At 37.6% G+C, this 15,796-nt stretch overlaps 1 pseudogene; it reads left to right on the forward strand.

The window, feature by feature from the left end:
* The first annotated feature begins 4,866 nt into the window (after positions 1-4,866).
* Positions 4,867-15,258, forward strand: LOC118801255 (annotated as a pseudogene).
* The last annotated feature ends 538 nt before the right edge of the window (positions 15,259-15,796 follow it).

A 15,796-nucleotide genomic window follows, 5' to 3' on the forward strand; every position in this document is an offset into this window, starting at 1 on the left:
ATTACCTTTACCTTTTTGAAAAGTTCTGTGCAGTCCCCACATATGCGATTGCAGCTCAAACGAAATTTCTGTAAAGCCACTATTTATTGGTTGAAAACATTATTCCTCCTGATTTTTCTTCTTTTAAGGTCTCCTGGTTATCCCCAGTAAAATGTTTGGCCAACCTAAACATAAAAATCACCTTGACTGCATCCAAGCTACACAAAGTATATATCATGTACATATCATAATGAATTAATTAGTGTACAGTGACCTAATGAATTTATTGCTAAACCAACATACTATTTAGAATGGTAGTACGGTTCTAGACAAGGCCCTTTTATTTCAGCTTGCAGATGATGATGCAATCTGACTAGCAGTTCGGTAGGCAAGTGCCTCACTACATCACAAATAATCTATATTTTGAATAATAGCGTCAGAGCAGACAGTCAGAGCAGACCGTCAGGCACCACTGCTAAGCTGTTTTGTTTTTAGCCTAGCTTTTAGCCTTTTTTTTTAGCCCAGCTTTTGTTTTTTAAATTTTTAAGCCTTTTTTTAAGTGCTAATTTTTTATCTGTCTGAGCCCCTGCACTGATTACCCTAGATTACGGACTATGGACTGCTTGTTTTATTTTATTTTAATTTACGCGTTGTTTTTTTGGCCATGCATCCCCTCAGCTTTCTAGTAAATAGTCAACTTAAATCTTTTCTAAACGAAAATTCTGTCCTGTTTAATTATCAATCTGGCTTTAGAGAAAGACACAGCACCATCTCTGCTACCACACTGGTTTTAAATGATCTCTATATGGCCATAGACAGGAAGAAGCATTGTGCTGCCATTTTTATTGACTTATCATAGGCTTTTGATACAGTTGATCACACTCTTTTTTTAAGAAACTTACAAAAGATACAAATGCTTTGATACAAATGCACTAAAATGGACCCAAAATTACCATTCAGACAGACAACAATGCATAGCACTGAGTAATTACAAATCAGATTTTTTGACTATACCCAAAGGAGTACCACAAGGTTCAATTTTGGGCCCAGTTTTATTCAATATATATATTAATGAACTTGCTGCCTCTGCCTCAGACTGCAAAGTATACCTGTATGCAGATGACACGGTTTTATACTGTTCAGCTGACTCTGTTTATGCTGCAATGAGAAAACTACAATGCTCATTTAATGTCCTTCAGATTGCTTTGTGTAAACATAAACTGGTTTTAAATGTGAAGAAAACATGCTGTTTTCCAGATCTACTAATACTGATTTTAATTCTATAAATATCACTACGCTGGCAGGATCCAACATAGAAAGTCACAGAGTATAAATACCTTGGTATATGGCTGGATGATATGCTCACTTTTAAATCCCATATTAATAAATTGGTTGGCAAATGTAGACAGAAGCTCGGTTATCTATATAGAAATAAATCCTGTTTCCCCATGTATGCAAGAAAAAGATTTGTTGAGGCAACCTTACTATCTGTCATGGACTATGGTGATGTAATTTACAAAAATGGTCTGCCCTCAAACCACTGTCTATCACTCTGCACTGAGGTTTATTACTGGAGACCCATATAACATTCATCACTGCAGACTGTATGAAAAAGTGGGTTGGCCCTCACTAGCAGCACGGCGGGAAACGCATTGGTTTATTTTTATTTATAAAACACTCTGCCACAATATATTACTTCAATGATGTCTGTAAATAATGGTATTTATCAGACTCGCTCCAGTGGTTGGATCACATGCCAGGTACCGAGGGTTTTTACTGAACTGGGAAAATCTGCTTTTAGTTACAGTGCACCAACGAGCTGGAACTCACTACAGGAAACACTAAAACTGTTGTCACTCAGTCATTTTAAATTTTTATTCTCTATCCACCTCCACTCTGCCTGCAACTGTTTTACCTGATTTTTTACCATTATTGTCTTATTTTAATTATTTTATTATTTATTTGTTTGTTTATTTATCATTATTCATATTCTTATTCTTATTTTAATTATGCTTATTTTATTATTATTTTCGTCATTTTTATTTTTTGATCTTATTCTCCTTTTATTTTATTTTGATTTGATTAACTTTTACATTTTAGCTACGTTTTAATTATTGTTTTATATTTTCTACTGTATTTTTATTATTAATGTTTCTTTTTTATACTTACCTGATTTGAGTATTTTTTATAGTAAATTTACTCGTATTATTTGATATGTTCTTACACATTATCAATCCCTTGTTCTGTATCAACTCGGCAACATTGTAAATGAGGGTCACCCTCAATGGTCTCCGAGATTAAATAAAGGTTGATTGAACTCAAGGAAAGTGTGGAGGCTTCACATGCACCTTGGCTGTCATTGGCTGGTTGTAATTCTTTTTATGAATATGCATACATGACCAGATTTAAGGTCTCCCATTGGCAGAAACCTTAAGAACGCGTTTACATGCAATTTTGTCACGACCAAATTTTATGTGTTGCTGCCAGAAAAATATCAATTTGTTATCGCGCATATTTCAACATGGTATGGCACCATTAGGCTTCAATAATCTCCACAATGACAGACGTAAACGCCACGTGCCTTTTCTCGTAACGTAACTTGACGCGGCGCTGCGTGAAGACAGACAAGGCAAACGACCAATGGCAGAGAAACGCGCATACCACGTGTACGGGCTGTAAATAGTCAAGCAGAGAGTCTTCGCCGTGTGTACAAATTTATACACGTCGCTGAATTTCGTTCAAGTAAGAAAAAGTCGTCGTTTTAGGTCGCTTTACCTTTTGCGGCTGAGCAAAGCAAACACGTTAATTGGACTGCGCTCAGTTGGAAAGGTTCACGTTGGTGATGGTAAGTGTTCTTTGCTGTTCAGCGACAAACAACTTATAATGTTGAAAGATACAGAACATATCTGATTCTCAATCCTAAAAGACAGTTTTCTGATCCTAATTTCAAATGTCAAAAATTGGTTAGTGAAATGTTTAACCATATGGAAACTGTCCTTCGCGTCGAATTGAATTGAAATGTTTTATATAACTAACTGTATTGTTGTCCACAGCAACAAAGGATTAAACCATAAAACGGGCAAGACGTTAATCCACTATGTGTTAAAGATCTCATGCTGTTCTGGGAGGTTTCTCTTTAGATCAACTGGAAACTCACAGGAACTGTTCGGAACTGTTGCATCCTCCAACTGGTGGATGTGGTGTCCTAGGCTGAACACTGTTGGTTGACTAATTTGGGGAAAGAGGCCGTGTTCACGTTAATTTAACCCTGTGAATGGGTTGCATGGTTCATTCATGGTTATAATACAAATATTCTCATCCAGGGTCCATATCGTACGTTTTGCTAACTTTTTTTCAACCTTCTAGAGGAATTGTAAAATTCCAAGTTTTAGAAAGCTTTTCTTGCCGTGGCTTATCCAAATCACTGGAACAGATCTATTGTGCAGTGTCTGTTTAATGATACAAGTGAAAATAAGGTTTTAAAAAGTAAGTAATACTGACATCACCAGTGTATATAAGGATGTTATATGTATTAGTTTATCATTGTGTGCACTTAGATGTGGAGAAACCCAAATATCACAGTGTGCTTTTTAGCATTGTGTCTCTGGGTACGTTTGGAAGCTGTTCCCATCGCTGTGGATAAGACCAAAATAAGCCCTCCAGAAGAAAATCTGGAGCCACCCAGAAGTAAGTAATGTGAAAAACAAAATCTCATGTCTGGAGTGTATCATGCAAACTGGTGCTAACATACAATAAGCATGCATGGCCCAATACAACCAATAGATTAGCAGCAAGTAGTAAATGAATTAATAATCTTCAAACACTGACCTAAATTAACCCTAAGTTCTCTCTTCCTGTAACATTGTTAATGCATCCAGCAAGATGTAATATATTTTGGTGGTTGATGGTTATGTATCATGGGCATAGAGTAAGACACAGGGGAGCCCATGATTCCACCACGAGAAGTGCTCTTTATTCAAGTGCTCCTCATACAGAAGCATGAACCCACGGGGGAGGTGACAACCAGCCATATGCCTCACCTTCACGGTAGACCAACCCCAAATACAAAAAAAAAAACACTATAAATCTGCACCCAACACAAAACAACACATAACATATCTTTACACTAACAAACAAAGACATTTAAACACACTACCTTAATTGATATGTTTAATAAAATTAATTATGTTTGTTTTTTTGTTTTTTTTCATATGCATTAGAAAACCACACTGGGTACTTGTCTACACAGAGGCTTAGAAACTGTTTGAGTAGGCTGTCAAGTTATGTTTCCTTGCAATCTAAACAGAAAAACAGATCTTTTCAAATCAAATCAAATCAAATCAGATTTATTGTCACATCACAAGAGTACAGGGACACAGGTGAGTGAAAAACTTGAGTGCGAGTTCCACAAATTATGCAGAGAACAGTATTTACACATAGATAAACAAAACTATAGATAGGATAGAAGAATAGATAAAACCAATTTAACTAAAATATATACATATAATCTTACACAATAACTTAAAAATAATAATATTGCACCGAGACATATAATATTGCACTGGGAATGTAGGGTGGGTGTAATCAACTATATACTATATATAGTAATGGATATTACAATGCTATGTGGATGTGCAAATAATCACACTAGGTGTGGAGGTAGAAGATGGTACAGTAGGTGGCAGAGTATTTAGTAAAGTGCAAGGTACAGGAAGTTAAGTGGAAGCGCAGGGGGAGAGTATTGTCTTTGGATAGGTATTCAAAGTCCAGCTATGCAAGTAAAGTGCGGGAGTACAGTGGGTGCACGTACGTGTAATGGGAAGGGTTGGGCTGGGCAGAGCAGTGATTACTGGCTGTTCAATAGCCTGGTTGCATGGGGGAAGAAGCTGTCTTTGAGCCGACTGGTTCTGGCTTTTAAGCTTCTGAGCCTCCTACCACTCGGCAGCTGAGAGAACAGACAGTGACTAGGATGGGAGGGGTCCTTCATAATCATAATCAACCTGCATTCCGCATTCATTATGGTCATTCAAAAAACAGGCTTTATTTAACCGTTTCTGCTGTCTGAACAGATCTTTGTATGTCTAACCAGGACACCGGCTTGCACTATGACCGCTACCTCAGGGAAGTCATTGATTTCCTGGAGAAGGATCCACATTTCAGAGAGAAGCTCCGTAACACAGACATGGAGGACATCAAAGTAGTGTGGCCTACATTTTTTTAGATTCTGTTTGTCTGAGGAAATAGGATTATACAAGATTAACCTCTTATTCAATGTTTTTATAAAATAGCAAGGGAAGCTTGCCAAGGAGCTGAACTTTGTCAGCCATCATGTGAGAACCAAGCTGGATGAGTTGAAGAGGCAGGAGGTGAACCGGCTGCACACCCTCATAAAAGCCAAACAAGACATTGAAGGAGGAAAAGGTACCTGAGTGAAATCAAAACACGTCATGATGTTGTGCTCAATTCATACTGGTTAAATGGATGTTTATAGTGTCATGTTTCAGTAGAATCAATGATTAACTTGTTACAAGCTATCAAAGACTGTTCATATATCACCTGCCTGGTACCCGTAATGCTATTTGACTTTCACTCTTGTGATGTTGTGTATCTGATATTAAATTTGTACATGCTTTATGTGAATGTAAGTCGCAGTGAAGCCATACTGTGAGTTTACAACTGGCTTGTGACTAACGTCTAGAGTGACTGGTTACAAACTCTTAATAAAAGAGCTTTTCACCCTGCAGAAGTGGTGATGTGGGTGTAGCACAGCAGTTAGAAGTGGGTATACTTAACAGTGCTTGTATTTACACTTTGTATTTGCACTAAGATCTCAGCAGATCAATATTCTACAAAATAAAAGGAGTGCCTCATTTAACAAGAATAAACAAATAGGCATTTGTGCAATTAGGCTATGCTCAAATTACAAGCGTTATTGCTCTATTTGGATTTTTGCTTAAATCTGCTCTTCTTGCCTTTGTGGTGAAAATTTGTGTTTTCTAAATTATCTGTAATTAGTATAAAGGCACCTATGCCGTAAAAGGTTTTGCATGCAAATATTTTGTCATCAGATCAGCTGTTACTGACATGCTGCAGACAATGAATGATGCGCCGAAGATGTATAGTGTGTGAAAAGTGAAAAAAAAAGAACTTTCCATCTGACAGTTCTCATTACAGTGTCTTAAACAGATTGAGGTTGAAAAGTGTGTGTATTTTATAGGTGGGCTCATGGGAGTGCCCATGTCAGGTGTTGCTGCTAAGTACCAACAAACTAAGTCATAAACCATTTTTTATTTTTGTTTAGGGATGGCAGTAGACCACCAAGCCTTGCTGAAACACTTCGAGCATCTGAATTACATGAACCCACACACATTTGAAGTGGATGATTTGGACCATCTCATTAAATCGGTAGGTTTTAACTAGAAAGCAGTTGTTTTTATTTGATGCTAGTAGCATGCCTAAAACTGTGTATCTAACCAAATAGAGGAGCATGTAATTGAGTATTAGGGCGGCACGGTGGCGCAGTGGGTAGCGCTGTTGCCTCACAGCAAGAATGGCCTGGGTTCGATTCCCGGCCGGGCGACCAGGGTCATTTCTGTGTGGAGTTTGCATGATCTCCCCGTGTCTGCGTGGGTTTCCTCCGGGTACTCCGGTTTCCTCCCACAGTCCAAAAACATGCAGTCAGGCCGATTGGACGTGCTAAAATTGCCCCTAGGTGTGAGTGTGTGTGTGACTGTGTATGTCTGTCTGTCTGCCCTGCGATGGACTGGCGACCTGTCCAGGGTGTATCCTGCCTTCCGCCCAATGACAGCTGGGATAGGCTCCAGCACCCCACCGCGACCCAGTAGGATAAGCGGTTTAGATGATGTATGTATGTATGTAATTGAGTACTGAAGTAAATGTGATTTAGACAAATAAAACATATAACTTCTGCACTGTGAATCACAGCATTAGGGAGGGCCTCACCTTGAGATTAGGGCTTCACTTAACATACATGTTGCACAACAAAACATGAACACATATGCATCTACACATTCTATACCTCCATACACATATTCACACGTACTCGGGGGGGGGGGAACCTAACTGAGGTAAACAATAGCAGGTTTTTCATCTTCTTATAAGAATAGGTAATTTTAATTTTAGTTGGGCTGTCATGTGTTCAGTCATATAAACATGCTTGACTTTTTGTAACCATTGAACAATCATTGGGGGATTAGGCTTCATCCAATTAATATTAATTAATTTTCTTGCAACCATCAACAAAACATGCGGTATTTAACAGTGGTACACACTCATTGGTAAACATGTGTTCGAACAAGAACAATAATGGGTCCATGGGAATATGAACTTGCAGAATTTTCTCCAACTCCGCTTTAATATTCTTCCAGAATGTCTTTATTTTTGAGCAATCCCAGAAGACGTGAGTATGATCACTGACCATACCACAGTTTCTCCAGCATTTATTGGTAGAATTAAAAAAAAAAAACACATGCAACCAGTGGGGTCCTGAAATACCTCATTTTAAGCTTCCAATCAAATTCTTTCCATGGCTGGCTCCCCACCCCCCGTGACATCTGGAACATACAGTTTCCCAAACTTCGTCCTCCACTACTGTATTCAGCTCCAATTCCCATTGTCCTTTGATATGTAAAGTGTTGTCTTGACAGTTGATCATTAGTTTTTTGTAGATATGAGAGATTCGTTTTTTTTTTTGATGCAAGGTGTAAAACAGGTTTCTATATTGGTTGGTTGTCTTTTAATAATATCCCAGTTTGTGTTTTTTGTAATATAATGTCTAATTTGTAAGTATCTAAATAAGTCACTTGATGGCGGAGCAAATTTGTCCCGGAGTTGTGAGAAAGATTTAAATATATTCCCATCAAACAATTGGTTAATTGTTTTAGACCCTTCTCCGCCTATCTTTTATACGCATTATCCCATATGGAAGGAAGAAATTCCATATTTCCTAAAATAGGCATCACCCGTGACAAAACTATAGCTCCCTTTAACTGCTTTTGAACTGAAGCACATACCTTCAATGTGCATTTAATCCATACATTATTTATTTTAATTTTTTCAAGATTGTTGATTTAAGAATGGAAGAATAGATAATGGTATTCCTGGTATAGAGTTTTGTTCAATAAAGACCTATCTATTCTCTAAGTCATTGACCATCCATGCCACCACTGCTCGAAGCTGGGCCACACAGTAGTAGAGTTTTAAGTTGGGTAAATTCAGACCTCCTTTCTCTTTTGAAGACATTAACATTTTCAATCGGATTCTTGGTCTCCTGTTTTGCCAAATAAATTTTGATATCCATTTCCCTAGCAGCTTGAATGTAGACTGTGGTACTAAAACAGGTAGAGAATGAAATAAAAAGAGTAAACTTGGTAAAATATTCATTTTCACCGACTCTATCCTGCCAAAAAGTGATAGGGGTAGTGTATCCCATCTATTTAGATCTTTTTTATTTCTTTAGTCAACTTGTCATAGTTTTAAGAGAATAGTTATGTTGTTTCAGGTGTTGAAAAATACCAAGATATCTATCCATGTTCAGACCTTCTAAAAGATACCAGATCATCTAGTTGGAAAGGCCATTCTCCAGCTATCATCATGGCTTCAGATTTATTTGTATTAACCTTAAATCCTGACACTGCACTGTATTTACTAAGGCTATGTAGGATAGGTCTTCTCGCCAGATTCTGTGAATATTTTTAGCTGTGCCGGGTAAATGCACTTGGCCTTGATGCTTTTCTGCTTTAGCTGTTTAATTACCTCCTGCACCCGCGCTCTCTTCTTTTGTAACTCCGGGGAGTACTCGTGATCAAAATAGATCGGCTGTGTTGTAGAGAACCTGTTTTTGACTCCATGCTTGTCTCAGAAATGCTTCTTTCACTGAATAGCCCACAAACTTGACTATCAGAGACCTTGGAGCAGCGGCAGGGTTTTTTGGTTTAGCTGTTAGAGATCGATGGGCTCTAGTTGAGCATTTTAATTGGATGATTGGTGAAGTTGGTGAGAGGGAGAGGTGAAGCATAATATTATTGGTTAATATTATGCATGGTGACATTACACTCAAAAGATGTAGGCAAAAATCAGAACAATTGGGTGTAAGAGAGAATTTTGTCTTTTTAATGAATTGCTCTTAAAATCACCTGGGACATGATCTAACAAGGTAAAAAAAAAAGTTAGTTTTGATTTCGGGTTGGCTTTAAAGCCTACAGTGTTAATATAGCTTTATATAGCTGAAGACTGATGAAGTCAGATTCAGAAATGTAGTAATTTTATGGAAAAAAATCATTTATGAGCATGAGTTGCAATAGATTTTTGCTTGTTCTGCCTATTCTGAGTTAACAGCAAACTTACCACTTCACAGGTTCGTTTCTCAGCTTATCATTCAAGTGTTTTATAATAATGCAAAACGTACCTGTGGCAGCAAGACATATTCTGTGAAAGCAGCCCAAAATGCCTTTTATTGGATGAAAGTCTTTTCTCAAACAATGCTAATAAACCTCATACGATGATGACCTAGCCTGGTATTCCCTGGATAAAGACATTATTAACAAATATAGATGGACATCGGTGCTTTGTCATTTGTCACAACTGTTGCTTATTACTGTCTTTTTGTAAGTAATGTAAAGCACCACAAACAAATAGTATACATCGTACACTTGATAAAATGATACATTGGATACATTGCATGCACTCTAACAAGATTCTTTTTGTATAAATAGCACTTATTTATGTTATTTATGTTCTTTATGTGTTGGTAAATTTTATGATAAAGATCATGAATAAACTGAAGATGTTCACACTTTAGTTCTTGTATCTCAAAAATGCAGCAGGCCTCAGTATGTTTATGGTGAGAAATTAGTTACTCTCTATGTCACAGAACAGCATATGACCCACTTTAACATCTCTGGGTAATTGAAGGCTACTCATGACCTGGAGAACTATGACAAGGAGCGACATGAAGAGTTTAAGAAGTATGAGATGAAGAAAGAGCATGAGAGGCGAGAGCGGTTGAAGACACTAGATAAGGAAACGCACAAAAAAGAGGAAGAACACTATGGAGAAATGAAAAAAACATGCAGACCACCCCAAAATCAACCACCCTGTAAGTCCAAAACATTGTCATTTAACCATAATACGGCCATTACAGATGCTACACTGTAAATGCATTACTATTTAACAATTAAAAAAATGTAATCATGATTAATCATAATTATATTTTATTTTTTAATCAGTGCAACAAAGTTATGTTAAGAAGTGTGGAAACAATATGCTTCATACAAATTTATGTAACTCGAACAAGAGAAAATAACCCTTGTGAGGGAGTTTCATTCACTCACCAGTAACTTAAGAGTAACCATTGCATTAGCTCCAACTCCTTGACTATGTTTGTTTTCTCTGTTTCATATAGCATGTGTATCTTAATGACAAATATGGCTCTCGAGGACAACTCCTAAGTCGTTGAATGTGATCTGAATTACGTTGCGCAGACCTTTGTCCTCCACTGTGTAAAGCATGCTGTGGCTGTCCATTTAGCAATTGCTACCGTTAATTTGCTGGAGGCCGACGCGCCAATTGTTTTTCCGCTGAGTACTGTCGAGTGTGGCCTGTTGCATATTACTAGAGCTAACACTGTTGGTGTTAGATGTGTGCTTCGCTTGCATGTGATATCATAGGCTGGATGTACTCCGGTGATAACTAAATTCTGCTCGACAGTAACTACAGAGAACCTTAGTTTTGTTGAGCACGCTGTCTGCCAAAGAAATGGAATTTCCCATTTAAGAGGCCTTTCTTCATCATTTACCGGTTCAAAGAGTATAGAGCAGCTTCCATTATAATCTGATTCACTTGAAGGCTAGCCATGTAGTCTGCCTTTACAAACATTTGTGAACGAATGGGTCGTTCTGAAGTGTTGGAGTGTGGTACTGTAATAGGATGCCACCATTGCAACAAGTCAGTTCATGAAATATCTTCCCTCCTAGATATTCCACAATCAACTGTGAGTGGTATTATTGAAAAGTAGAAGCATTTAGTAACCACAGCAACTCAGCCACAAAGTGGCAGACCACGTAGATTTACAGTGCTGAGATGCAGAGTGCATAAAAGTTGCCAACGCTCTCTGCTGACTCAATAACTGCAGCGTTCCAGACTTCCTCTGGCAATAACATCAACACAAAAACCATGTGCCAGGAGTTTTGTGGCATGGGTTTACATGACCAAACAGTCTTATGTCACCAAGCACAATGCCAAGCGTCAGATGGAGTGGTGTAGGGCATGCCGTCACTGGCATGGTTGGGTGAGTTTGGTGTGGAAGAACTTGATTGGCCCGCACAGAGCCCTGACCTCAACTCCATTGAACACCCTTGGGATAAACTAGAACGGAGATTGCAAGCCATGTCCAACATCAGTCCACAGATGCTGTAAGATCCTTCATTACAGTTGAATAAACAAGTGCACAGCATCACAGTCATCTGTTTGTTTTCACAGACCCTAATGGTGATGGCTACTTTGATGAACAAGAGTTAGAAGCACTATTTACCAAAGAGGTTTACATTTATAACCTTTACTGCCATTATGTATTATATGATAGTGTGCAAAAAGTAGAGGTGAAAGAGATGAAAAGTGTTCTCTCCCCCGACCCCTTATGTTCAGCTTGAGAAAATCTATGACCCCGCACAAGAGGAAGATGACATGGTGGAGATGGAAGAAGAGAGACTACGGATGAGGGAGCATGTTTTGAATGAGGTAAATGCTCTGAACAAAATCAGTTTGTTTATATTATATATATATAATATTTAATATTCAAGTAGTTGTAACCCCCCGTTTTCAGGTGGACACTAACAAGGACAGGCTGGTTTTGAAGAATTCATGATTGCCACATTAGAAGAATTCATGATTGCCACAAGGAGGAAAGAGTTTCTAGAACCAGATGCATGGGAGGTATGTTTTTTTCTCCCCTCTTAACAGTGTATATTTGACTGTAGTTACTTTATCAATTTACATATTGTTTAGTATTTTCTCAGTGATGGTCTTTGAAAAGAAACATGACATTTCAAATTGTGCACTTGTCTTTTTCCAGTAAAGCATACTGACACCTAAGGAAAAAGTATGATCCTCTTTTAATAACCACCCCACGGATGTAAATTCTCCAGACTCTGGAGCAGAACCCAATCTACACTGAAGAGGAGATGAGAGAGTTTGAGGAGCACCTGGCAAGAGAGGAGAAAAACCTGATGCAGAAAACAGATCACCTGCAGAAACAGAGACAGGAACTAAAGAGGCAGCAACAGCAGCTCGAGACCCAGAAACTCAAACTACTACAGGTAGGACCAACATAATGGCCCTTATTCATCAAAGTTGCGTATTGTCAAATCTGATCGTAAAATCTGCACCCGCAAATTTCACAGATAGTTTTGTTATTCATCAGCTTCAACATTAATATATATGTGCAGTCAAACTCACTTCTAGTAGAAGTATGTATACGTTTGTGATGTATTATCTGTTGATTAATAGTAATACTAATACTTGTGCACGAGGCAGTCCTTGTTTTAAAGTGGATGTATCCTTGTTTTGAAGTCTTTTTTTAATGCAATCCATTTTAAAAGATATTGCACTGTGCTTTTGCTTTATATTACTGATAGTAACTAAATAAAATACAAAACATAGCTCAACTACTGCAGTAGAAGACATTTCACATATTGACATAACATAGCTCAAGCACCCAGTGTTTTAGGCAAGGTATATCATGAAAAAAGAAAAATTCTTGAAATTGGTCTCGAATATGTTTTGGAACTAAACCTTCATATGTCATTAGGTAAGATTGGGGCATGTGTGGGCACAGTGTGGGCATGTTTCCATGCATAGAAGCGGATTCATCAGTTGCACCCAAACCTCTGTTCATTTCCATGTTGTATCAGAGAATTTTATGAGTAAAACTGACACTTAATAATGTCTTCATATTAATGATAATGTCAATAACACTACACATCATCATATTTTAATTCCAGTTACAGTCTAACGCTACCTTATATACATAATAGACACAAGTGAATGCATTGCTCAGCTAGTGAGCTGAAGAGCTTGCCAACTGATCAGGGTCAAGTAGCTGTAATACCAGTGTCCTGCTGGCCAAAAATTTGTTTGATGTAGAAAAACGGGAAGATACTGCTTTTTTTAATTAAATTTTTATTAACTTGATTTGTTATTGGTTTTAATTACATATATTCTACGTTACAAAATTAAATAAAATTTCAGTGTGAAAGACTTCATAGATATTTAATTAATTTTTAGCCATTTACCTCTGTTCACCCCCATTCATTGAGGACTCGTTCGTGGATACCCTGTAGTGTTTTGCTGGGAGGAATGAAAAGTAGCCAGACTTCTAGAGTTTCAAGAATCGGACAAGGAGCAGTTTGATTTTGATCAGGGCAGTCAAAATCTGTGCTTGATTTTTCACAAATTTTATGAATAAGGGCCAGAAATAAAGACTGAGATTGCACCGTCTAAGGGAGCTTCTACAGCAGCTCTAGTGTCTGTATGCATGGGCACTTTCCCCATTTGTGCATTTAGTCTGCTTCCCGTTTGATATCCCATTGTAGTAGAAGGAACCTCTGTTAGTCCAAACACACATCCAGATTTCTTTTTACAGGCAGTGGAACACATGGAACACATAAGAGCACAGAAAACTGAACTTCCAGCAGTGGTCAAAGGTCAGTATGTAAACAATAGTGAGTGCTTCATTATTCATTGCTTTTTTTTGGACTGTTTAAATTGTTCAAGACCTACATATTATTAATATTTCTGATTTATCGAATTAAGTAATTAGGAAATTGAAGTGGCATCATCTTAGCCTGGGGAGGCATGTTTAATCCTTTGGTTTCCCCCACCCCCTTTTTCTCCCATTACAACACAGGAAGTTCAGTTCCCGCGGCACCCCTTGAAGAAGGTGTGGGAGTACTACCAGGAAATAGTCAGTCCTTGCTTGCACATTATAAACAAGATGTCCCTACACACTCTTAGCAGCTCTGCAAAGTTTCCTTAATATTGTTAATGTGCTGTTCTGTTTGTCTGTGTAACTGGTGTCAAATATTTTCTTCCTATTTTTAAGACAAAATTAAGTTAATTCTATCTGAAACCCATTGGCCATCTTTAAAAAAAAATCATTGTTGTAAAATAATTGGATATGGAACTGAATCAAAGAACGAAAGTTGGGATGCTGTGCAAAATGTTAATAAAAATATAATGCAATGATATGCAAAGCATTTAAACCCTATATTTAATTGAAATTAGTACAAAGACAACATATCAAATGTTGAAACTGAGAAATGGTATTGTTTTTTGAAAAATATATGCCCATATATCCCCCATGGAATGGACAACTGCCTCTACCTTTGTAATTAAAATAGAGGTGCTGAGGCCCACCCTAGGAACCAGGATGTCTCAGAGATATCACCATCAGCAAATGGCATTGCTAGATTGGGGAGCTATAGATAACCAGATATGAGAGAGGCTAACCATTGCAGGTCGTTAAATGACAAAGGACTGCTCTCCACAGCCCCCACACATCACCCAAGAGAGACATACAAAATGCAAACAAGATTAATACAAAAAGGCAAGGGAAAAACAGGGAAAAGGTTTAAGAGAAGTTACAAAGTTAATAAGGAACAAATAAAGTAAAATGAAATAAAATAATATTTAACAGATGGCCATGATCTTTGGGCCTTTGGGTGACAATGCATTAAAAACAGACATGATTCTGCAGTGGAAGTCACTGCATCACGGCTCAGCAACACTTCCGAAACACTTCCATTCATCGCAGCATCCACAATTGCAAGTAAAAACTCTACCGTGCAAAAAAAAAAACATATATAAACAGGATCCAGAAATGCTTTCGACTTCCCTGAGCCCGAGTTCATTTAAGATGGACTGAGTTGAATTGGAAGGTGTCCTGTGGTCCAATAAAATTTGAGATTCTTTTTGGAAATCATGGACACCACGTCCTCTGGGCTAAAGAGGAGAGGGACCAGCCAGCTTCTTTTCAGTGCACAGTTGAAAAGACAGCATCCGAAATGGTATAGAGGTGCATTACTGTACCTCTGTAAAGGTACCATTAATGCTGAATGGTTATATACATGCTTTGGAACAACATATGCTACCATTCAGACAATGTGTTTTTCAGGGAAGGCATAGCTAATTTCAGCAAGACGATACAAAATCACATTCCCTGAACTGTTAAGCAGCTGAAATCAAGCAAGATTGAGAAAACGTGATGCAACACAGTGGTAAAAATTGCCCCTGTCCCAACTTTTTTGAAAAGTGTTGCTGGCATCAAATTTAATATGTATGCTACAATTTTTAAAAAAATAAAACAATTTCTCAGTTTCAACATTTTATATGTTATATTTGTACTATGTTCAATTACCAATAGGGTTTCAATGATTTGCACATCCTTGCATTCTGTTTTTATATACATTTTCCCAATTTTTTTGGAAATGGGGTTATACATTGGTAGTATTTAACTGAATCTCAAGCATTCTGTTGTCATAAAGATGCTTGATTTTAAATAACATTTAAACCTCATGTGAACATAGTTCCCAAAAACTGGAAGCCCATGTAAGCCCAGTTCATAATCGACATTGATACACTGAGAGAGAAAACTTTAATTATAAATGGTGTAATCTACAGTACAAAAATCATTCCATACATTTACCCATATGTGCAGCACTATGATTCTACAAGTGTTTACATTTTGTGCATCTGTGGCTCCACAGTCATCAAACTGTTACATAAACTAGTAGTAAAAAGT

Source organism: Colossoma macropomum, unplaced genomic scaffold (assembly GCF_904425465.1).
Source record: "Colossoma macropomum unplaced genomic scaffold, Colossoma_macropomum, whole genome shotgun sequence".
In the NCBI taxonomy this organism is placed as follows: Eukaryota; Metazoa; Chordata; class Actinopteri; order Characiformes; family Serrasalmidae; genus Colossoma; species Colossoma macropomum.